The 20797-nt window shown below is 76.7% G+C and overlaps 12 non-coding genes across 12 annotated transcripts; all 12 read right to left on the bottom strand.

Moving 5' to 3' along the window:
• Positions 1-747: 747 nt before the first annotated feature.
• LOC130025659 (5S ribosomal RNA) lies at positions 748-866 on the bottom strand. Its single transcript, XR_008792780.1, has one exon. It is a non-coding gene; the product is annotated as a 5S ribosomal RNA (ribosomal RNA).
• A 1611-nt stretch (positions 867-2477) lies between these two features.
• Positions 2478-2596, bottom strand: LOC130025658 (5S ribosomal RNA). The gene has a single exon (XR_008792779.1). It is a non-coding gene; the product is annotated as a 5S ribosomal RNA (ribosomal RNA).
• A 1612-nt stretch (positions 2597-4208) lies between these two features.
• On the bottom strand, positions 4209-4327 carry LOC130025655 (5S ribosomal RNA). The gene has a single exon (XR_008792777.1). It is a non-coding gene; the product is annotated as a 5S ribosomal RNA (ribosomal RNA).
• A 1612-nt stretch (positions 4328-5939) lies between these two features.
• Positions 5940-6058, bottom strand: LOC130025644 (5S ribosomal RNA). Its single transcript, XR_008792772.1, has one exon. It is a non-coding gene; the product is annotated as a 5S ribosomal RNA (ribosomal RNA).
• Positions 6059-7671: 1613 nt separating this feature from the next.
• LOC130025633 (5S ribosomal RNA) lies at positions 7672-7790 on the bottom strand. The gene has a single exon (XR_008792763.1). It is a non-coding gene; the product is annotated as a 5S ribosomal RNA (ribosomal RNA).
• Positions 7791-9404: 1614 nt separating this feature from the next.
• Positions 9405-9523, bottom strand: LOC130025622 (5S ribosomal RNA). The gene has a single exon (XR_008792755.1). It is a non-coding gene; the product is annotated as a 5S ribosomal RNA (ribosomal RNA).
• A 1611-nt stretch (positions 9524-11134) lies between these two features.
• On the bottom strand, positions 11135-11253 carry LOC130025610 (5S ribosomal RNA). Its single transcript, XR_008792744.1, has one exon. It is a non-coding gene; the product is annotated as a 5S ribosomal RNA (ribosomal RNA).
• Positions 11254-12866: 1613 nt separating this feature from the next.
• Positions 12867-12985, bottom strand: LOC130025599 (5S ribosomal RNA). Its single transcript, XR_008792735.1, has one exon. It is a non-coding gene; the product is annotated as a 5S ribosomal RNA (ribosomal RNA).
• A 1615-nt stretch (positions 12986-14600) lies between these two features.
• On the bottom strand, positions 14601-14719 carry LOC130025587 (5S ribosomal RNA). The gene has a single exon (XR_008792724.1). It is a non-coding gene; the product is annotated as a 5S ribosomal RNA (ribosomal RNA).
• A 1613-nt stretch (positions 14720-16332) lies between these two features.
• Positions 16333-16451, bottom strand: LOC130025576 (5S ribosomal RNA). The gene has a single exon (XR_008792714.1). It is a non-coding gene; the product is annotated as a 5S ribosomal RNA (ribosomal RNA).
• Positions 16452-18064: 1613 nt separating this feature from the next.
• On the bottom strand, positions 18065-18183 carry LOC130025570 (5S ribosomal RNA). Its single transcript, XR_008792710.1, has one exon. It is a non-coding gene; the product is annotated as a 5S ribosomal RNA (ribosomal RNA).
• Positions 18184-19795: 1612 nt separating this feature from the next.
• LOC130025560 (5S ribosomal RNA) lies at positions 19796-19914 on the bottom strand. Its single transcript, XR_008792701.1, has one exon. It is a non-coding gene; the product is annotated as a 5S ribosomal RNA (ribosomal RNA).
• Positions 19915-20797: the final 883 nt, after the last annotated feature.

Below are 20797 nucleotides of genomic sequence, written 5' to 3'. Positions count from 1 at the left end.
GGGTTGAATGAAGGACAGGGGACAGCTCGCCCCCGCCTCCCGGTGAGCGGGGGCGCGCGCGTTGTGTGTGTGGGGGGGGGGGGCGCGCTGTGGGCCTGGGGTGGGTGCAGGTGAGGGGCACGCTGGCAGGGGCGCTGGGAGCTGGGCGCGGGGGGAGCGGCCACTGGGACCGCCACCTCGGGGAGGAGCAGGGGCCGCCCGGGGCCCCCACTCAGCCCCTCACCACCGCCACCCCCGCGGCCCCGCTCCCTGCACAGCCCCGCCCCCACCGCGTTCCCCCACCCTCCCCGTGAGGATGTCCCTGCGGGACGGGAGCCCCCGGCGTACTCCTTTATGCCCCAGGAGGCCCCCCCAAGCCCCCGGGCGGCTGGCCGAGCGGCCCCGCCCCGCCCTGGCCCTCGGCAAGGCGTTGGGGCCGGCCGGCCGGCCGGGAGCCGGGGCAGGCAGGCCCTGGAGAGGGGCTGGGCGCGGGGCTGGACGGTCTTGGTGAGGAGCTGTGGGAGGGGGGCGGGGAGGGCAGTGGGCAGGGGTGGGAGCTCAGGCCAGCCTCAGGCAGCCCAGGCCTGGGGGCCGGGCGCAGGGGAGTGGCAGGGCACCTGGGCACCTGGGTTGTGGGGGCCCGGAGGCTATGGGCAGGACCAGGGCCAGGGGCTAGGGCCCAGCCCCCCACCCCTCCCTTCCCCGCGTCCAAAGCCAAAGGCCAGGGGGAGAAAAGTAAAGAAGCAAATGCCCCACGCCCCCACAAAAGGCCTACAGCACCCGGTATTCCCAGGCGGTCTCCCATCCAAGTACTAACCAGGCCCGACCCTGCTTAGCTTCCGAGATCAGACGAGATCGGGCGCGTTCAGGGTGGTATGGCCGTAGACGGAGGCGCGGCTCTCCCGCCGCCCTCAAGAAGTGGCCCGGCCGCCCGCGGCCAGCCCCGTCCGCCCGCGCCCCCGCCCCCGCCCCCGCTGGCCCCGACGCCTGCCCTCCCGCACCGCACCGCGCACGGCTGCTCCGCTGCACAGCCCGCCTGCGCCCGGATCCCGGATGGGCGCACACAAGGCCACCCAGGGCGGGCGCAGGCGCGCGGCTGTGGCTGCACGGCTCCCAGTGTGTGCGCCCGCCCACCGGCCGCAGGGGCTCCCAGTGCCTGCGTGTGAGCCTGTGAGCCGCCGGAGGCCGGGACAGCCGCGCGCGCGCGCACACACCCACACGCACCCGCGCCTTAGGGACAGGGTCGGGGCGCCTCCGGTGGGGCCCCGCTGCGAGTGGCCGCGGTTCTGGGAGCAGGTGTGCGCGGCAGGGGGCGGAGCGTGGCCGTGGGGTCCGCGGCCCACGCCGGGGAGGCCCCGGGAGCAGCTTTGCCCAGCGCCCCCGGACCCTGTCTGTCGGCCTGCCCCTGCGCGGTGCGCGGGTCCGCTTCCGCGTGGCGGACGGGTTCGTGGTGCCTTTGGCCAGGCGGGCGCCGGGGCTCTCCTGCGGGCTCTTGCCCAGGGCGCCGCCAAGGGCCGGGTGCGGGGGCGGGCCCAGCGCCTTTGGGAATCGCAAGATGGGGGACTCCCGTCGCGTGGGCCAGGAGATCCGGGTGCCCCCGGCCTCAGTGCTCGCCCGACGGTGCTCTCTGCACCCGGGCTCCCACGGAGCCTCGCGTGGGTGCGTGCGCGCCGGCAGGCCGGCCGGGGTGCGCCTTGGGGCCCCCCACCCCCCGCGGCTTCCGGCGGGGCTCCCCTCTGGGTCTCTCGGGAGGGTTGAATGAAGGACAGGGGACAGCTCGCCCCCGCCTCCCGGTGAGCGGGGGCGCGCGCGTTGTGTGTGTGTGGGGGGGGGGGCGCGCTGTGGACCTCGGGTGGGTGCAGGTGAGGGGCACGCTGGCAGGGGCGCTGGGAGCTGGGCGCGGGGGGAGCGGCCACTGGGACCGCCACCTCGGGGAGGAGCAGGGGCCGCCCGGGGCCCCCACTCAGCCCCTCACCACCGCCACCCCCGCGGCCCCGCTCCCTGCACAGCCCCGCCCCCACCGCGTTCCCCCACCCTCCCCGTGAGGATGTCCCTGCGGGACGGGAGCCCCCGGCGTACTCCTTTATGCCCCAGGAGGCCCCCCCAAGCCCCCGGGCGGCTGGCCGAGCGGCCCCGCCCCGCCCTGGCCCTCGGCAAGGCGTTGGGGCCGGCCGGCCGGCCGGGAGCCGGGGCAGGCAGGCCCTGGAGAGGGGCTGGGCGCGGGGCTGGACGGTCTTGGTGAGGAGCTGTGGGAGGGGGCGGGGAGGGCAGTGGGCAGGGGTGGGAGCTCAGGCCAGCCTCAGGCAGCCCAGGCCTGGGGGCCGGGCGCAGGGGAGTGGCAGGGCACCTGGGCACCTGGGTTGTGGGGGCCCGGAGGCTATGGGCAGGACCAGGGCCAGGGGCTAGGGCCCAGCCCCCCACCCCTCCCTTCCCCGCGTCCAAAGCCAAAGGCCAGGGGGAGAAAAGTAAAGAAGCAAATGCCCCACGCCCCCACAAAAGGCCTACAGCACCCGGTATTCCCAGGCGGTCTCCCATCCAAGTACTAACCAGGCCCGACCCTGCTTAGCTTCCGAGATCAGACGAGATCGGGCGCGTTCAGGGTGGTATGGCCGTAGACGGAGGCGCGGCTCTCCCGCCGCCCTCAAGAAGTGGCCCGGCCGCCCGCGGCCAGCCCCGTCCGCCCGCGCCCCCGCCCCCGCCCCCGCTGGCCCCGACGCCTGCCCTCCCGCACCGCACCGCGCACGGCTGCTCCGCTGCACAGCCCGCCTGCGCCCGGATCCCGGATGGGCGCACACAAGGCCACCCAGGGCGGGCGCAGGCGCGCGGCTGTGGCTGCACGGCTCCCAGTGTGTGCGCCCGCCCACCGGCCGCAGGGGCTCCCAGTGCCTGCGTGTGAGCCTGTGAGCCGCCGGAGGGCGGGACAGCCGCGCGCGCGCGCGCACACACCCACACGCACCCGCGCCTTAGGGACAGGGTCGGGGCGCCTCCGGTGGGGCCCCGCTGCGAGTGGCCGCGGTTCTGGGAGCAGGTGTGCGCGGCAGGGGGCGGAGCGTGGCCGTGGGGTCCGCGGCCCACGCCGGGGAGGCCCCGGGAGCAGCTTTGCCCAGCGCCCCCGGACCCTGTCTGTCGGCCTGCCCCTGCGCGGTGCGCGGGTCCGCTTCCGCGTGGCGGACGGGTTCGTGGTGCCTTTGGCCAGGCGGGCGCCGGGGCTCTCCTGCGGGCTCTTGCCCAGGGCGCCGCCAAGGGCCGGGTGCGGGGGCGGGCCCAGCGCCTTTGGGAATCGCAAGATGGGGGACTCCCGTCGCGTGGGCCAGGAGATCCGGGTGCCCCCGGCCTCAGTGCTCGCCCGACGGTGCTCTCTGCACCCGGGCTCCCACGGAGCCTCGCGTGGGTGCGTGCGCGCCGGCAGGCCGGCCGGGGTGCGCCTTGGGGCCCCCCACCCCCCGCGGCTTCCGGCGGGGCTCCCCTCTGGGTCTCTCGGGAGGGTTGAATGAAGGACAGGGGACAGCTCGCCCCCGCCTCCCGGTGAGCGGGGGCGCGCGCGTTGTGTGTGTGTGGGGGGGGGGCGCGCTGTGGACCTCGGGTGGGTGCAGGTGAGGGGCACGCTGGCAGGGGCGCTGGGAGCTGGGCGCGGGGGGAGCGGCCACTGGGACCGCCACCTCGGGGAGGAGCAGGGGCCGCCCGGGGCCCCCACTCAGCCCCTCACCACCGCCACCCCCGCGGCCCCGCTCCCTGCACAGCCCCGCCCCCACCGCGTTCCCCCACCCTCCCCGTGAGGATGTCCCTGCGGGACGGGAGCCCCCGGCGTACTCCTTTATGCCCCAGGAGGCCCCCCCAAGCCCCCGGGCGGCTGGCCGAGCGGCCCCGCCCCGCCCTGGCCCTCGGCAAGGCGTTGGGGCCGGCCGGCCGGCCGGGAGCCGGGGCAGGCAGGCCCTGGAGAGGGGCTGGGCGCGGGGCTGGACGGTCTTGGTGAGGAGCTGTGGGAGGGGGCGGGGAGGGCAGTGGGCAGGGGTGGGAGCTCAGGCCAGCCTCAGGCAGCCCAGGCCTGGGGGCCGGGCGCAGGGGAGTGGCAGGGCACCTGGGCACCTGGGTTGTGGGGGCCCGGAGGCTATGGGCAGGACCAGGGCCAGGGGCTAGGGCCCAGCCCCCCACCCCTCCCTTCCCCGCGTCCAAAGCCAAAGGCCAGGGGGAGAAAAGTAAAGAAGCAAATGCCCCACGCCCCCACAAAAGGCCTACAGCACCCGGTATTCCCAGGCGGTCTCCCATCCAAGTACTAACCAGGCCCGACCCTGCTTAGCTTCCGAGATCAGACGAGATCGGGCGCGTTCAGGGTGGTATGGCCGTAGACGGAGGCGCGGCTCTCCCGCCGCCCTCAAGAAGTGGCCCGGCCGCCCGCGGCCAGCCCCGTCCGCCCGCGCCCCCGCCCCCGCCCCCGCTGGCCCCGACGCCTGCCCTCCCGCACCGCACCGCGCACGGCTGCTCCGCTGCACAGCCCGCCTGCGCCCGGATCCCGGATGGGCGCACACAAGGCCACCCAGGGCGGGCGCAGGCGCGCGGCTGTGGCTGCACGGCTCCCAGTGTGTGCGCCCGCCCACCGGCCGCAGGGGCTCCCAGTGCCTGCGTGTGAGCCTGTGAGCCGCCGGAGGGCGGGACAGCCGCGCGCGCGCGCACACACCCACACGCACCCGCGCCTTAGGGACAGGGTCGGGGCGCCTCCGGTGGGGCCCCGCTGCGAGTGGCCGCGGTTCTGGGAGCAGGTGTGCGCGGCAGGGGGCGGAGCGTGGCCGTGGGGTCCGCGGCCCACGCCGGGGAGGCCCCGGGAGCAGCTTTGCCCAGCGCCCCCGGACCCTGTCTGTCGGCCTGCCCCTGCGCGGTGCGCGGGTCCGCTTCCGCGTGGCGGACGGGTTCGTGGTGCCTTTGGCCAGGCGGGCGCCGGGGCTCTCCTGCGGGCTCTTGCCCAGGGCGCCGCCAAGGGCCGGGTGCGGGGGCGGGCCCAGCGCCTTTGGGAATCGCAAGATGGGGGACTCCCGTCGCGTGGGCCAGGAGATCCGGGTGCCCCCGGCCTCAGTGCTCGCCCGACGGTGCTCTCTGCACCCGGGCTCCCACGGAGCCTCGCGTGGGTGCGTGCGCGCCGGCCGGCCGGCCGGGGTGCGCCTTGGGGCCCCCCACCCCCCGCGGCTTCCGGCGGGGCTCCCCTCTGGGTCTCTCGGGAGGGTTGAATGAAGGACAGGGGACAGCTCGCCCCCGCCTCCCGGTGAGCGGGGGCGCGCGCGTTGTGTGTGTGTGTGGGGGGGGGGCGCGCTGTGGGCCTGGGGTGGGTGCAGGTGAGGGGCACGCTGGCAGGGGCGCTGGGAGCTGGGCGCGGGGGCAGCGGCCACTGGGACCGCCACCTCGGGGAGGAGCAGGGGCCGCCCGGGGCCCCCACTCAGCCCCTCACCACCGCCACCCCCGCGGCCCCGCTCCCTGCACAGCCCCGCCCCCACCGCGTTCCCCCACCCTCCCCGTGAGGATGTCCCTGCGGGACGGGAGCCCCCGGCGTACTCCTTTATGCCCCAGGAGGCCCCCCCAAGCCCCCGGGCGGCTGGCCGAGCGGCCCCGCCCCGCCCTGGCCCTCAGCAAGGCCTTGGGGCCGGCCGGCCGGCCGGGAGCCGGGGCAGGCAGGCCCTGGAGAGGGGCTGGGCGCGGGGCTGGACGGTCTTGGTGAGGAGCTGTGGGAGGGGGCGGGGAGGGCAGTGGGCAGGGGTGGGAGCTCAGGCCAGCCTCAGGCAGCCCAGGCCTGGGGGCCGGGCGCAGGGGAGTGGCAGGGCACCTGGGCACCTGGGTTGTGGGGGCCCGGAGGCTATGGGCAGGACCAGGGCCAGGGGCTAGGGCCCAGCCCCCCACCCCTCCCTTCCCCGCGTCCAAAGCCAAAGGCCAGGGGGAGAAAAGTAAAGAAGCAAATGCCCCACGCCCCCACAAAAGGCCTACAGCACCCGGTATTCCCAGGCGGTCTCCCATCCAAGTACTAACCAGGCCCGACCCTGCTTAGCTTCCGAGATCAGACGAGATCGGGCGCGTTCAGGGTGGTATGGCCGTAGACGGAGGCGCGGCTCTCCCGCCGCCCTCAAGAAGTGGCCCGGCCGCCCGCGGCCAGCCCCGTCCGCCCGCGCCCCCGCCCCCGCCCCCGCTGGCCCCGACGCCTGCCCTCCCGCACCGCACCGCGCACGGCTGCTCCGCTGCACAGCCCGCCTGCGCCCGGATCCCGGATGGGCGCACACAAGGCCACCCAGGGCGGGCGCAGGCGCGCGGCTGTGGCTGCACGGCTCCCAGTGTGTGTGCCCGCCCACCGGCCGCAGGGTCTCCCAGTGCCTGCGTGTGAGCCTGTGAGCCGCCGGAGGGCGGGACAGCCGCGCGCGCGCACACTCACCCACACGCACCCGCGCCTTAGGGACAGGGTCGGGGCGCCTCCGGTGGGGCCCCGCTGCGAGTGGCCGCGGTTCTGGGAGCAGGTGTGCGCGGCAGGGGGCGGAGCGTGGCCGTGGGGTCCGCGGCCCACGCCGGGGAGGCCCCGGGAGCAGCTTTGCCCAGCGCCCCCGGACCCTGTCTGTCGGCCTGCCCCTGCGCGGTGCGCGGGTCCGCTTCCGCGTGGCGGACGGGTTCGTGGTGCCTTTGGCCAGGCGGGCGCCGGGGCTCTCCTGCGGGCTCTTGCCCAGGGCGCCGCCAAGGGCCGGGTGCGGGGGCGGGCCCAGCGCCTTTGGGAATCGCAAGATGGGGGACTCCCGTCGCGTGGGCCAGGAGATCCGGGTGCCCCCGGCCTCAGTGCTCGCCCGACGGTGCTCTCTGCACCCGGGCTCCCACGGAGCCTCGCGTGGGTGCGTGCGCGCCGGCCGGCCGGCCGGGGTGCGCCTTGGGGCCCCCCACCCCCCGCGGCTTCCGGCGGGGCTCCCCTCTGGGTCTCTCGGGAGGGTTGAATGAAGGACAGGGGACAGCTCGCCCCCGCCTCCCGGTGAGCGCGGGCGCGCGCGTTGTGTGTGTGTGTCTGGGGGGGGGCGCGCTGTGGGCCTGGGGTGGGTGCAGGTGAGGGGCACGCTGGCAGGGGCGCTGGGAGCTGGGCGCGGGGGGAGCGGCCACTGGGACCGCCACCTCGGGGAGGAGCAGGGGCCGCCCGGGGCCCCCACTCAGCCCCTCACCACCGCCACCCCCGCGGCCCCGCTCCCTGCACAGCCCCGCCCCCACCGCGTTCCCCCACCCTCCCCGTGAGGATGTCCCTGCGGGACGGGAGCCCCCGGCGTACTCCTTTATGCCCCAGGAGGCCCCCCCAAGCCCCCGGGCGGCTGGCCGAGCGGCCCCGCCCCGCCCTGGCCCTCGGCAAGGCGTTGGGGCCGGCCGGCCGGCCGGGAGCCGGGGCAGGCAGGCCCTGGAGAGGGGCTGGGCGCGGGGCTGGACGGTCTTGGTGAGGAGCTGTGGGAGGGGGCGGGGAGGGCAGTGGGCAGGGGTGGGAGCTCAGGCCAGCCTCAGGCAGCCCAGGCCTGGGGGCCGGGCGCAGGGGAGTGGCAGGGCACCTGGGCACCTGGGTTGTGGGGGCCCGGAGGCTATGGGCAGGACCAGGGCCAGGGGCTAGGGCCCAGCCCCCCACCCCTCCCTTCCCCGCGTCCAAAGCCAAAGGCCAGGGGCAGAAAAGTAAAGAAGCAAATGCCCCACGCCCCCACAAAAGGCCTACAGCACCCGGTATTCCCAGGCGGTCTCCCATCCAAGTACTAACCAGGCCCGACCCTGCTTAGCTTCCGAGATCAGACGAGATCGGGCGCGTTCAGGGTGGTATGGCCGTAGACGGAGGCGCGGCTCTCCCGCCGCCCTCAAGAAGTGGCCCGGCCGCCCGCGGCCAGCCCCGTCCGCCCGCGCCCCCGCCCCCGCTGGCCCCGACGCCTGCCCTCCCGCACCGCACCGCGCACGGCTGCTCCGCTGCACAGCCCGCCTGCGCCCGGATCCCGGATGGGCGCACACAAGGCCACCCAGGGCGGGCGCAGGCGCGCGGCTGTGGCTGCACGGCTCCCAGTGTGTGCGCCCGCCTACCGGCCGCAGGGGCTCCCAGTGCCTGCGTGTGAGCCTGTGAGCCGCCGGAGGGCGGGACAGCCGCGCGCGCGCGCGCGCGCACACACACACACACGCACCCGCGCCTTAGGGACAGGGTCGGGCGCCTCCGGTGGGGCCCCGCTGCGAGTGGCCGCGGTTCTGGGAGCAGGTGTGCGCGGCAGGGGGCGGAGCGTGGCCGTGGGGTCCGCGGCCCACGCCGGGGAGGCCCCGGGAGCAGCTTTGCCCAGCGCCCCCGGACCCTGTCTGTCGGCCTGCCCCTGCGCGGTGCGCGGGTCCGCTTCCGCGTGGCGGACGGGTTCGTGGTGCCTTTGGCCAGGCGGGCGCCGGGGCTCTCCTGCGGGCTCTTGCCCAGGGCGCCGCCAAGGGCCGGGTGCGGGGGCGGGCCCAGCGCCTTTGGGAATCGCAAGATGGGGGACTCCCGTCGCGTGGGCCAGGAGATCCGGGTGCCCCCGGCCTCAGTGCTCGCCCGACGGTGCTCTCTGCACCCGGGCTCCCACGGAGCCTCGCGTGGGTGCGTGCGCGCCGGCCGGCCGGCCGGGGTGCGCCTTGGGGCCCCCCACCCCCCGCGGCTTCCGGCGGGGCTCCCCTCTGGGTCTGTCGGGAGGGTTGAATGAAGGACAGGGGACAGCTCGCCCCCGCCTCCCGGTGAGCGCGGGCGCGCGCGTTGTGTGTGTGTGTCTGGGGGGGGGCGCGCTGTGGGCCTGGGGTGGGTGCAGGTGAGGGGCACGCTGGCAGGGGCGCTGGGAGCTGGGCGCGGGGGGAGCGGCCACTGGGACCGCCACCTCGGGGAGGAGCAGGGGCCGCCCGGGGCCCCCACTCAGCCCCTCACCACCGCCACCCCCGCGGCCCCGCTCCCTGCACAGCCCCGCCCCCACCGCGTTCCCCCACCCTCCCCGTGAGGATGTCCCTGCGGGACGGGAGCCCCCGGCGTACTCCTTTATGCCCCAGGAGGCCCCCCCAAGCCCCCGGGCGGCTGGCCGAGCGGCCCCGCCCCGCCCTGGCCCTCGGCAAGGCGTTGGGGCCGGCCGGCCGGCCGGGAGCCGGGGCAGGCAGGCCCTGGAGAGGGGCTGGGCGCGGGGCTGGACGGTCTTGGTGAGGAGCTGTGGGAGGGGGCGGGGAGGGCAGTGGGCAGGGGTGGGAGCTCAGGCCAGCCTCAGGCAGCCCAGGCCTGGGGGCCGGGCGCAGGGGAGTGGCAGGGCACCTGGGCACCTGGGTTGTGGGGGCCCGGAGGCTATGGGCAGGACCAGGGCCAGGGGCTAGGGCCCAGCCCCCCACCCCTCCCTTCCCCGCGTCCAAAGCCAAAGGCCAGGGGGAGAAAAGTAAAGAAGCAAATGCCCCACGCCCCCACAAAAGGCCTACAGCACCCGGTATTCCCAGGCGGTCTCCCATCCAAGTACTAACCAGGCCCGACCCTGCTTAGCTTCCGAGATCAGACGAGATCGGGCGCGTTCAGGGTGGTATGGCCGTAGACGGAGGCGCGGCTCTCCCGCCGCCCTCAAGAAGTGGCCCGGCCGCCCGCGGCCAGCCCCGTCCGCCCGCGCCCCCGCCCCCGCCCCCGCTGGCCCCGACGCCTGCCCTCCCGCACCGCACCGCGCACGGCTGCTCCGCTGCACAGCCCGCCTGCGCCCGGATCCCGGATGGGCGCACACAAGGCCACCCAGGGCGGGCGCAGGCGCGCGGCTGTGGCTGCACGGCTCCCAGTGTGTGCGCCCGCCCACCGGCCGCAGGGGCTCCCAGTGCCTGCGTGTGAGCCTGTGAGCCGCCGGAGGGCGGGACAGCCGCGCGCGCGCACACTCACCCACACGCACCCGCGCCTTAGGGACAGGGTCGGGGCGCCTCCGGTGGGGCCCCGCTGCGAGTGGCCGCGGTTCTGGGAGCAGGTGTGCGCGGCAGGGGGCGGAGCGTGGCCGTGGGGTCCGCGGCCCACGCCGGGGAGGCCCCGGGAGCAGCTTTGCCCAGCGCCCCCGGACCCTGTCTGTCGGCCTGCCCCTGCGCGGTGCGCGGGTCCGCTTCCGCGTGGCGGACGGGTTCGTGGTGCCTTTGGCCAGGCGGGCGCCGGGGCTCTCCTGCGGGCTCTTGCCCAGGGCGCCGCCAAGGGCCGGGTGCGGGGGCGGGCCCAGCGCCTTTGGGAATCGCAAGATGGGGGACTCCCGTCGCGTGGGCCAGGAGATCCGGGTGCCCCCGGCCTCAGTGCTCGCCCGACGGTGCTCTCTGCACCCGGGCTCCCACGGAGCCTCGCGTGGGTGCGTGCGCGCCGGCCGGCCGGCCGGGGTGCGCCTTGGGGCCCCCCACCCCCCGCGGCTTCCGGCGGGGCTCCCCTCTGGGTCTCTCGGGAGGGTTGAATGAAGGACAGGGGACAGCTCGCCCCCGCCTCCCGGTGAGCGGGGGCGCGCGCGTTGTGTGTGTGTGTGGGGGGGGGCGCGCTGTGGGCCTGGGGTGGGTGCAGGTGAGGGGCACGCTGGCAGGGGCGCTGGGAGCTGGGCGCGGGGGCAGCGGCCACTGGGACCGCCACCTCGGGGAGGAGCAGGGGCCGCCCGGGGCCCCCACTCAGCCCCTCACCACCGCCACCCCCGCGGCCCCGCTCCCTGCACAGCCCCGCCCCCACCGCGTTCCCCCACCCTCCCCGTGAGGATGTCCCTGCGGGACGGGAGCCCCCGGCGTACTCCTTTATGCCCCAGGAGGCCCCCCCAAGCCCCCGGGCGGCTGGCCGAGCGGCCCCGCCCCGCCCTGGCCCTCAGCAAGGCCTTGGGGCCGGCCGGCCGGCCGGGAGCCGGGGCAGGCAGGCCCTGGAGAGGGGCTGGGCGCGGGGCTGGACGGTCTTGGTGAGGAGCTGTGGGAGGGGGCGGGGAGGGCAGTGGGCAGGGGTGGGAGCTCAGGCCAGCCTCAGGCAGCCCAGGCCTGGGGGCCGGGCGCAGGGGAGTGGCAGGGCACCTGGGCACCTGGGTTGTGGGGGCCCGGAGGCTATGGGCAGGACCAGGGCCAGGGGCTAGGGCCCAGCCCCCCACCCCTCCCTTCCCCGCGTCCAAAGCCAAAGGCCAGGGGGAGAAAAGTAAAGAAGCAAATGCCCCACGCCCCCACAAAAGGCCTACAGCACCCGGTATTCCCAGGCGGTCTCCCATCCAAGTACTAACCAGGCCCGACCCTGCTTAGCTTCCGAGATCAGACGAGATCGGGCGCGTTCAGGGTGGTATGGCCGTAGACGGAGGCGCGGCTCTCCCGCCGCCCTCAAGAAGTGGCCCGGCCGCCCGCGGCCAGCCCCGTCCGCCCGCGCCCCCGCCCCCGCCCCCGCTGGCCCCGACGCCTGCCCTCCCGCACCGCACCGCGCACGGCTGCTCCGCTGCACAGCCCGCCTGCGCCCGGATCCCGGATGGGCGCACACAAGGCCACCCAGGGCGGGCGCAGGCGCGCGGCTGTGGCTGCACGGCTCCCAGTGTGTGTGCCCGCCCACCGGCCGCAGGGTCTCCCAGTGCCTGCGTGTGAGCCTGTGAGCCGCCGGAGGGCGGGACAGCCGCGCGCGCGCACACTCACCCACACGCACCCGCGCCTTAGGGACAGGGTCGGGGCGCCTCCGGTGGGGCCCCGCTGCGAGTGGCCGCGGTTCTGGGAGCAGGTGTGCGCGGCAGGGGGCGGAGCGTGGCCGTGGGGTCCGCGGCCCACGCCGGGGAGGCCCCGGGAGCAGCTTTGCCCAGCGCCCCCGGACCCTGTCTGTCGGCCTGCCCCTGCGCGGTGCGCGGGTCCGCTTCCGCGTGGCGGACGGGTTCGTGGTGCCTTTGGCCAGGCGGGCGCCGGGGCTCTCCTGCGGGCTCTTGCCCAGGGCGCCGCCAAGGGCCGGGTGCGGGGGCGGGCCCAGCGCCTTTGGGAATCGCAAGATGGGGGACTCCCGTCGCGTGGGCCAGGAGATCCGGGTGCCCCCGGCCTCAGTGCTCGCCCGACGGTGCTCTCTGCACCCGGGCTCCCACGGAGCCTCGCGTGGGTGCGTGCGCGCCGGCCGGCCGGCCGGGGTGCGCCTTGGGGCCCCCCACCCCCCGCGGCTTCCGGCGGGGCTCCCCTCTGGGTCTCTCGGGAGGGTTGAATGAAGGACAGGGGACAGCTCGCCCCCGCCTCCCGGTGAGCGCGGGCGCGCGCGTTGTGTGTGTGTGTCTGGGGGGGGGCGCGCTGTGGGCCTGGGGTGGGTGCAGGTGAGGGGCACGCTGGCAGGGGCGCTGGGAGCTGGGCGCGGGGGGAGCGGCCACTGGGACCGCCACCTCGGGGAGGAGCAGGGGCCGCCCGGGGCCCCCACTCAGCCCCTCACCACCGCCACCCCCGCGGCCCCGCTCCCTGCACAGCCCCGCCCCCACCGCGTTCCCCCACCCTCCCCGTGAGGATGTCCCTGCGGGACGGGAGCCCCCGGCGTACTCCTTTATGCCCCAGGAGGCCCCCCCAAGCCCCCGGGCGGCTGGCCGAGCGGCCCCGCCCCGCCCTGGCCCTCGGCAAGGCGTTGGGGCCGGCCGGCCGGCCGGGAGCCGGGGCAGGCAGGCCCTGGAGAGGGGCTGGGCGCGGGGCTGGACGGTCTTGGTGAGGAGCTGTGGGAGGGGGCGGGGAGGGCAGTGGGCAGGGGTGGGAGCTCAGGCCAGCCTCAGGCAGCCCAGGCCTGGGGGCCGGGCGCAGGGGAGTGGCAGGGCACCTGGGCACCTGGGTTGTGGGGGCCCGGAGGCTATGGGCAGGACCAGGGCCAGGGGCTAGGGCCCAGCCCCCCACCCCTCCCTTCCCCGCGTCCAAAGCCAAAGGCCAGGGGCAGAAAAGTAAAGAAGCAAATGCCCCACGCCCCCACAAAAGGCCTACAGCACCCGGTATTCCCAGGCGGTCTCCCATCCAAGTACTAACCAGGCCCGACCCTGCTTAGCTTCCGAGATCAGACGAGATCGGGCGCGTTCAGGGTGGTATGGCCGTAGACGGAGGCGCGGCTCTCCCGCCGCCCTCAAGAAGTGGCCCGGCCGCCCGCGGCCAGCCCCGTCCGCCCGCGCCCCCGCCCCCGCTGGCCCCGACGCCTGCCCTCCCGCACCGCACCGCGCACGGCTGCTCCGCTGCACAGCCCGCCTGCGCCCGGATCCCGGATGGGCGCACACAAGGCCACCCAGGGCGGGCGCAGGCGCGCGGCTGTGGCTGCACGGCTCCCAGTGTGTGCGCCCGCCTACCGGCCGCAGGGGCTCCCAGTGCCTGCGTGTGAGCCTGTGAGCCGCCGGAGGGCGGGACAGCCGCGCGCGCGCGCGCGCGCACACACACACACACGCACCCGCGCCTTAGGGACAGGGTCGGGCGCCTCCGGTGGGGCCCCGCTGCGAGTGGCCGCGGTTCTGGGAGCAGGTGTGCGCGGCAGGGGGCGGAGCGTGGCCGTGGGGTCCGCGGCCCACGCCGGGGAGGCCCCGGGAGCAGCTTTGCCCAGCGCCCCCGGACCCTGTCTGTCGGCCTGCCCCTGCGCGGTGCGCGGGTCCGCTTCCGCGTGGCGGACGGGTTCGTGGTGCCTTTGGCCAGGCGGGCGCCGGGGCTCTCCTGCGGGCTCTTGCCCAGGGCGCCGCCAAGGGCCGGGTGCGGGGGCGGGCCCAGCGCCTTTGGGAATCGCAAGATGGGGGACTCCCGTCGCGTGGGCCAGGAGATCCGGGTGCCCCCGGCCTCAGTGCTCGCCCGACGGTGCTCTCTGCACCCGGGCTCCCACGGAGCCTCGCGTGGGTGCGTGCGCGCCGGCCGGCCGGCCGGGGTGCGCCTTGGGGCCCCCCACCCCCCGCGGCTTCCGGCGGGGCTCCCCTCTGGGTCTCTCGGGAGGGTTGAATGAAGGACAGGGGACAGCTCGCCCCCGCCTCCCGGTGAGCGCGGGCGCGCGCGTTGTGTGTGTGTGTCTGGGGGGGGGCGCGCTGTGGGCCTGGGGTGGGTGCAGGTGAGGGGCACGCTGGCAGGGGCGCTGGGAGCTGGGCGCGGGGGGAGCGGCCACTGGGACCGCCACCTCGGGGAGGAGCAGGGGCCGCCCGGGGCCCCCACTCAGCCCCTCACCACCGCCACCCCCGCGGCCCCGCTCCCTGCACAGCCCCGCCCCCACCGCGTTCCCCCACCCTCCCCGTGAGGATGTCCCTGCGGGACGGGAGCCCCCGGCGTACTCCTTTATGCCCCAGGAGGCCCCCCCAAGCCCCCGGGCGGCTGGCCGAGCGGCCCCCGCCCCGCCCTGGCCCTCGGCAAGGCGTTGGGGCCGGCCGGCCGGCCGGGAGCCGGGGCAGGCAGGCCCTGGAGAGGGGCTGGGCGCGGGGCTGGACGGTCTTGGTGAGGAGCTGTGGGAGGGGGCGGGGAGGGCAGTGGGCAGGGGTGGGAGCTCAGGCCAGCCTCAGGCAGCCCAGGCCTGGGGGCCGGGCGCAGGGGAGTGGCAGGGCACCTGGGCACCTGGGTTGTGGGGGCCCGGAGGCTATGGGCAGGACCAGGGCCAGGGGCTAGGGCCCAGCCCCCCACCCCTCCCTTCCCCGCGTCCAAAGCCAAAGGCCAGGGGGAGAAAAGTAAAGAAGCAAATGCCCCACGCCCCCACAAAAGGCCTACAGCACCCGGTATTCCCAGGCGGTCTCCCATCCAAGTACTAACCAGGCCCGACCCTGCTTAGCTTCCGAGATCAGACGAGATCGGGCGCGTTCAGGGTGGTATGGCCGTAGACGGAGGCGCGGCTCTCCCGCCGCCCTCAAGAAGTGGCCCGGCCGCCCGCGGCCAGCCCCGTCCGCCCGCGCCCCCGCCCCCGCTGGCCCCGACGCCTGCCCTCCCGCACCGCACCGCGCACGGCTGCTCCGCTGCACAGCCCGCCTGCGCCCGGATCCCGGATGGGCGCACACAAGGCCACCCAGGGCGGGCGCAGGCGCGCGGCTGTGGCTGCACGGCTCCCAGTGTGTGCGCCCGCCTACCGGCCGCAGGGGCTCCCAGTGCCTGCGTGTGAGCCTGTGAGCCGCCGGAGGGCGGGACAGCCGCGCGCGCGCGCGCGCGCGCACACTCACACACACGCACCCGCGCCTTAGGGACAGGGTCGGGCGCCTCCGGTGGGGCCCCGCTGCGAGTGGCCGCGGTTCTGGGAGCAGGTGTGCGCGGCAGGGGGCGGAGCGTGGCCGTGGGGTCCGCGGCCCACGCCGGGGAGGCCCCGGGAGCAGCTTTGCCCAGCGCCCCCGGACCCTGTCTGTCGGCCTGCCCCTGCGCGGTGCGCGGGTCCGCTTCCGCGTGGCGGACGGGTTCGTGGTGCCTTTGGCCAGGCGGGCGCCGGGGCTCTCCTGCGGGCTCTTGCCCAGGGCGCCGCCAAGGGCCGGGTGCGGGGGCGGGCCCAGCGCCTTTGGGAATCGCAAGATGGGGGACTCCCGTCGCGTGGGCCAGGAGATCCGGGTGCCCCCGGCCTCAGTGCTCGCCCGATGGTGCTCTCTGCACCCGGGCTCCCACGGAGCCTCGCGTGGGTGCGTGCGCGCCGGCAGGCCGGCCGGGGTGCGCCTTGGGGCCCCCCACCCCCCGCGGCTTCCGGCGGGGCTCCCCTCTGGGTCTCTCGGGAGGGTTGAATGAAGGACAGGGGACAGCTCGCCCCCGCCTCCCGGTGAGCGGGGGCGCGCGCGTTGTGTGTGTGTGGGGGGGGGGCGCGCTGTGGACCTCGGGTGGGTGCAGGTGAGGGGCACGCTGGCAGGGGCGCTGGGAGCTGGGCGCGGGGGGAGCGGCCACTGGGACCGCCACCTCGGGGAGGAGCAGGGGCCGCCCGGGGCCCCCACTCAGCCCCTCACCACCGCCACCCCCGCGGCCCCGCTCCCTGCACAGCCCCGCCCCCACCGCGTTCCCCCACCCTCCCCGTGAGGATGTCCCTGCGGGACGGGAGCCCCCGGCGTACTCCTTTATGCCCCAGGAGGCCCCCCCAAGCCCCCGGGCGGCTGGCCGAGCGGCCCCGCCCCGCCCTGGCCCTCGGCAAGGCGTTGGGGCCGGCCGGCCGGCCGGGAGCCGGGGCAGGCAGGCCCTGGAGAGGGGCTGGGCGCGGGGCTGGACGGTCTTGGTGAGGAGCTGTGGGAGGGGGCGGGGAGGGCAGTGGGCAGGGGTGGGAGCTCAGGCCAGCCTCAGGCAGCCCAGGCCTGGGGGCCGGGCGCAGGGGAGTGGCAGGGCACCTGGGCACCTGGGTTGTGGGGGCCCGGAGGCTATGGGCAGGACCAGGGCCAGGGGCTAGGGCCCAGCCCCCCACCCCTCCCTTCCCCGCGTCCAAAGCCAAAGGCCAGGGGGAGAAAAGTAAAGAAGCAAATGCCCCACGCCCCCACAAAAGGCCTACAGCACCCGGTATTCCCAGGCGGTCTCCCATCCAAGTACTAACCAGGCCCGACCCTGCTTAGCTTCCGAGATCAGACGAGATCGGGCGCGTTCAGGGTGGTATGGCCGTAGACGGAGGCGCGGCTCTCCCGCCGCCCTCAAGAAGTGGCCCGGCCGCCCGCGGCCAGCCCCGTCCGCCCGCGCCCCCGCCCCCGCCCCCGCTGGCCCCGACGCCTGCCCTCCCGCACCGCACCGCGCACGGCTGCTCCGCTGCACAGCCCGCCTGCGCCCGGATCCCGGATGGGCGCACACAAGGCCACCCAGGGCGGGCGCAGGCGCGCGGCTGTGGCTGCACGGCTCCCAGTGTGTGCGCCCGCCCACCGGCCGCAGGGGCTCCCAGTGCCTGCGTGTGAGCCTGTGAGCCGCCGGAGGGCGGGACAGCCGCGCGCGCGCACACTCACCCACACGCACCCGCGCCTTAGGGACAGGGTCGGGGCGCCTCCGGTGGGGCCCCGCTGCGAGTGGCCGCGGTTCTGGGAGCAGGTGTGCGCGGCAGGGGGCGGAGCGTGGCCGTGGGGTCCGCGGCCCACGCCGGGGAGGCCCCGGGAGCAGCTTTGCCCAGCGCCCCCGGACCCTGTCTGTCGGCCTGCCCCTGCGCGGTGCGCGGGTCCGCTTCCGCGTGGCGGACGGGTTCGTGGTGCCTTTGGCCAGGCGGGCGCCGGGGCTCTCCTGCGGGCTCTTGCCCAGGGCGCCGCCAAGGGCCGGGTGCGGGGGCGGGCCCAGCGCCTTTGGGAATCGCAAGATGGGGGACTCCCGTCGCGTGGGCCAGGAGATCCGGGTGCCCCCGGCCTCAGTGCTCGCCCGATGGTGCTCTCTGCACCCGGGCTCCCACGGAGCCTCGCGTGGGTGCGTGCGCGCCGGCAGGCCGGCCGGGGTGCGCCTTGGGGCCCCCCACCCCCCGCGGCTTCCGGCGGGGCTCCCCTCTGGGTCTCTCGGGAGGGTTGAATGAAGGACAGGGGACAGCTCGCCCCCGCCTCCCGGTGAGCGCGGGCGCGCGCGTTGTGTGTGTGTGTCTGGGGGGGGGCGCGCTGTGGGCCTGGGGTGGGTGCAGGTGAGGGGCACGCTGGCAGGGGCGCTGGGAGCTGGGCGCGGGGGGAGCGGCCACTGGGACCGCCACCTCGGGGAGGAGCAGGGGCCGCCCGGGGCCCCCACTCAGCCCCTCACCACCGCCACCCCCGCGGCCCCGCTCCCTGCACAGCCCCGCCCCCACCGCGTTCCCCCACCCTCCCCGTGAGGATGTCCCTGCGGGACGGGAGCCCCCGGCGTACTCCTTTATGCCCCAGGAGGCCCCCCCAAGCCCCCGGGCGGCTGGCCGAGCGGCCCCGCCCCGCCCTGGCCCTCGGCAAGGCGTTGGGGCCGGCCGGCCGGCCGGGAGCCGGGGCAGGCAGGCCCTGGAGAGGGGCTGGGCGCGGGGCTGGACGGTCTTGGTGAGGAGCTGTGGGAGGGGGCGGGGAGGGCAGTGGGCAGGGGTGGGAGCTCAGGCCAGCCTCAGGCAGCCCAGGCCTGGGGGCCGGGCGCAGGGGAGTGGCAGGGCACCTGGGCACCTGGGTTGTGGGGGCCCGGAGGCTATGGGCAGGACCAGGGCCAGGGGCTAGGGCCCAGCCCCCCACCCCTCCCTTCCCCGCGTCCAAAGCCAAAGGCCAGGGGGAGAAAAGTAAAGAAGCAAATGCCCCACGCCCCCACAAAAGGCCTACAGCACCCGGTATTCCCAGGCGGTCTCCCATCCAAGTACTAACCAGGCCCGACCCTGCTTAGCTTCCGAGATCAGACGAGATCGGGCGCGTTCAGGGTGGTATGGCCGTAGACGGAGGCGCGGCTCTCCCGCCGCCCTCAAGAAGTGGCCCGGCCGCCCGCGGCCAGCCCCGTCCGCCCGCGCCCCCGCCCCCGCCCCCGCTGGCCCCGACGCCTGCCCTCCCGCACCGCACCGCGCACGGCTGCTCCGCTGCACAGCCCGCCTGCGCCCGGATCCCGGATGGGCGCACACAAGGCCACCCAGGGCGGGCGCAGGCGCGCGGCTGTGGCTGCACGGCTCCCAGTGTGTGCGCCCGCCCACCGGCCGCAGGGGCTCCCAGTGCCTGCGTGTGAGCCTGTGAGCCGCCGGAGGGCGGGACAGCCGCGCGCGCGCGCACACACCCACACGCACCCGCGCCTTAGGGACAGGGTCGGGGCGCCTCCGGTGGGGCCCCGCTGCGAGTGGCCGCGGTTCTGGGAGCAGGTGTGCGCGGCAGGGGGCGGAGCGTGGCCGTGGGGTCCGCGGCCCACGCCGGGGAGGCCCCGGGAGCAGCTTTGCCCAGCGCCCCCGGACCCTGTCTGTCGGCCTGCCCCTGCGCGGTGCGCGGGTCCGCTTCCGCGTGGCGGACGGGTTCGTGGTGCCTTTGGCCAGGCGGGCGCCGGGGCTCTCCTGCGGGCTCTTGCCCAGGGCGCCGCCAAGGGCCGGGTGCGGGGGCGGGCCCAGCGCCTTTGGGAATCGCAAGATGGGGGACTCCCGTCGCGTGGGCCAGGAGATCCGGGTGCCCCCGGCCTCAGTGCTCGCCCGACGGTGCTCTCTGCACCCGGGCTCCCACGGAGCCTCGCGTGGGTGCGTGCGCGCCGGCCGGCCGGCCGGGGTGCGCCTTGGGGCCCCCCACCCCCCGCGGCTTCCGGCGGGGCTCCCCTCTGGGTCTCTCGGGAGGGTTGAATGAAGGACAGGGGACAGCTCGCCCCCGCCTCCCGGTGAGCGGGGGCGCGCGCGTTGTGTGTGTGTGTGTGGGGGGGGCGCGCTGTGGGCCTGGGGTGGGTGCAGGTGAGGGGCACGCTGGCAGGGGCGCTGGGAGCTGGGCGCGGGGGCAGCGGCCACTGGGACCGCCACCTCGGGGAGGAGCAGGGGCCGCCCGGGGCCCCCACTCAGCCCCTCACCACCGCCACCCCCGCGGCCCCGCTCCCTGCACAGCCCCGCCCCCACCGCGTTCCCCCACCCTCCCCGTGAGGATGTCCCTGCGGGACGGGAGCCCCCGGCGTACTCCTTTATGCCCCAGGAGGCCCCCCCAAGCCCCCGGGCGGCTGGCCGAGCGGCCCCGCCCCGCCCTGGCCCTCAGCAAGGCCTTGGGGCCGGCCGGCCGGCCGGGAGCCGGGGCAGGCAGGCCCTGGAGAGGGGCTGGGCGCGGGGCTGGACGGTCTTGGTGAGGAGCTGTGGGAGGGGGCGGGGAGGGCAGTGGGCAGGGGTGGGAGCTCAGGCCAGCCTCAGGCAGCCCAGGCCTGGGGGCCGGGCGCAGGGGAGTGGCAGGGCACCTGGGCACCTGGGTTGTGGGGGCCCGGAGGCTATGGGCAGGACCAGGGCCAGGGGCTAGGGCCCAGCCCCCCACCCCTCCCTTCCCCGCGTCCAAAGCCAAAGGCCAGGGGGAGAAAAGTAAAGAAGCAAATGCCCCACGCCCCCACAAAAGGCCTACAGCACCCGGTATTCCCAGGCGGTCTCCCATCCAAGTACTAACCAGGCCCGACCCTGCTTAGCTTCCGAGATCAGACGAGATCGGGCGCGTTCAGGGTGGTATGGCCGTAGACGGAGGCGCGGCTCTCCCGCCGCCCTCAAGAAGTGGCCCGGCCGCCCGCGGCCAGCCCCGTCCGCCCGCGCCCCCGCCCCCGCTGGCCCCGACGCCTGCCCTCCCGCACCGCACCGCGCACGGCTGCTCCGCTGCACAGCCCGCCTGCGCCCGGATCCCGGATGGGCGCACACAAGGCCACCCAGGGCGGGCGCAGGCGCGCGGCTGTGGCTGCACGGCTCCCAGTGTGTGCGCCCGCCTACCGGCCGCAGGGGCTCCCAGTGCCTGCGTGTGAGCCTGTGAGCCGCCGGAGGGCGGGACAGCCGCGCGCGCGCGCGCGCGCGCGCGCACACACACACACACGCACCCGCGCCTTAGGGACAGGGTCGGGCGCCTCCGGTGGGGCCCCGCTGCGAGTGGCCGCGGTTCTGGGAGCAGGTGTGCGCGGCAGGGGGCGGAGCGTGGCCGTGGGGTCCGCGGCCCACGCCGGGGAGGCCCCGGGAGCAGCTTTGCCCAGCGCCCCCGGACCCTGTCTGTCGGCCTGCCCCTGCGCGGTGCGCGGGTCCGCTTCCGCGTGGCGGACGGGTTCGTGGTGCCTTTGGCCAGGCGGGCGCCGGGGCTCTCCTGCGGGCTCTTGCCCAGGGCGCCGCCAAGGGCCGGGTGCGGGGGCGGGCCCAGCGCCTTTGGGAATCGCAAGATGGGGGACTCCCGTCGCGTGGGCCAGGAGATCCGGGTGCCCCCGGCCTCAGTGCTCGCCCGACGGTGCTCTCTGCACCCGGGCTCCCACGGAGCCTCGCGTGGGTGCGTGCGCGCCGGCCGGCCGGCCGGGGTGCGCCTTGGGGCCCCCCACCCCCCGCGGCTTCCGGCGGGGCTCCCCTCTGGGTCTCTCGGGAGGGTTGAATGAA

Source organism: Sorex fumeus, unplaced genomic scaffold (assembly GCF_029834395.1).
Source record: "Sorex fumeus unplaced genomic scaffold, SorFum_2.1 ptg000030l, whole genome shotgun sequence".
Lineage (NCBI taxonomy): Eukaryota > Metazoa > Chordata > Mammalia > Eulipotyphla > Soricidae > Sorex > Sorex fumeus.
This window is presented reverse-complemented; position numbering and strand designations above follow the sequence as displayed.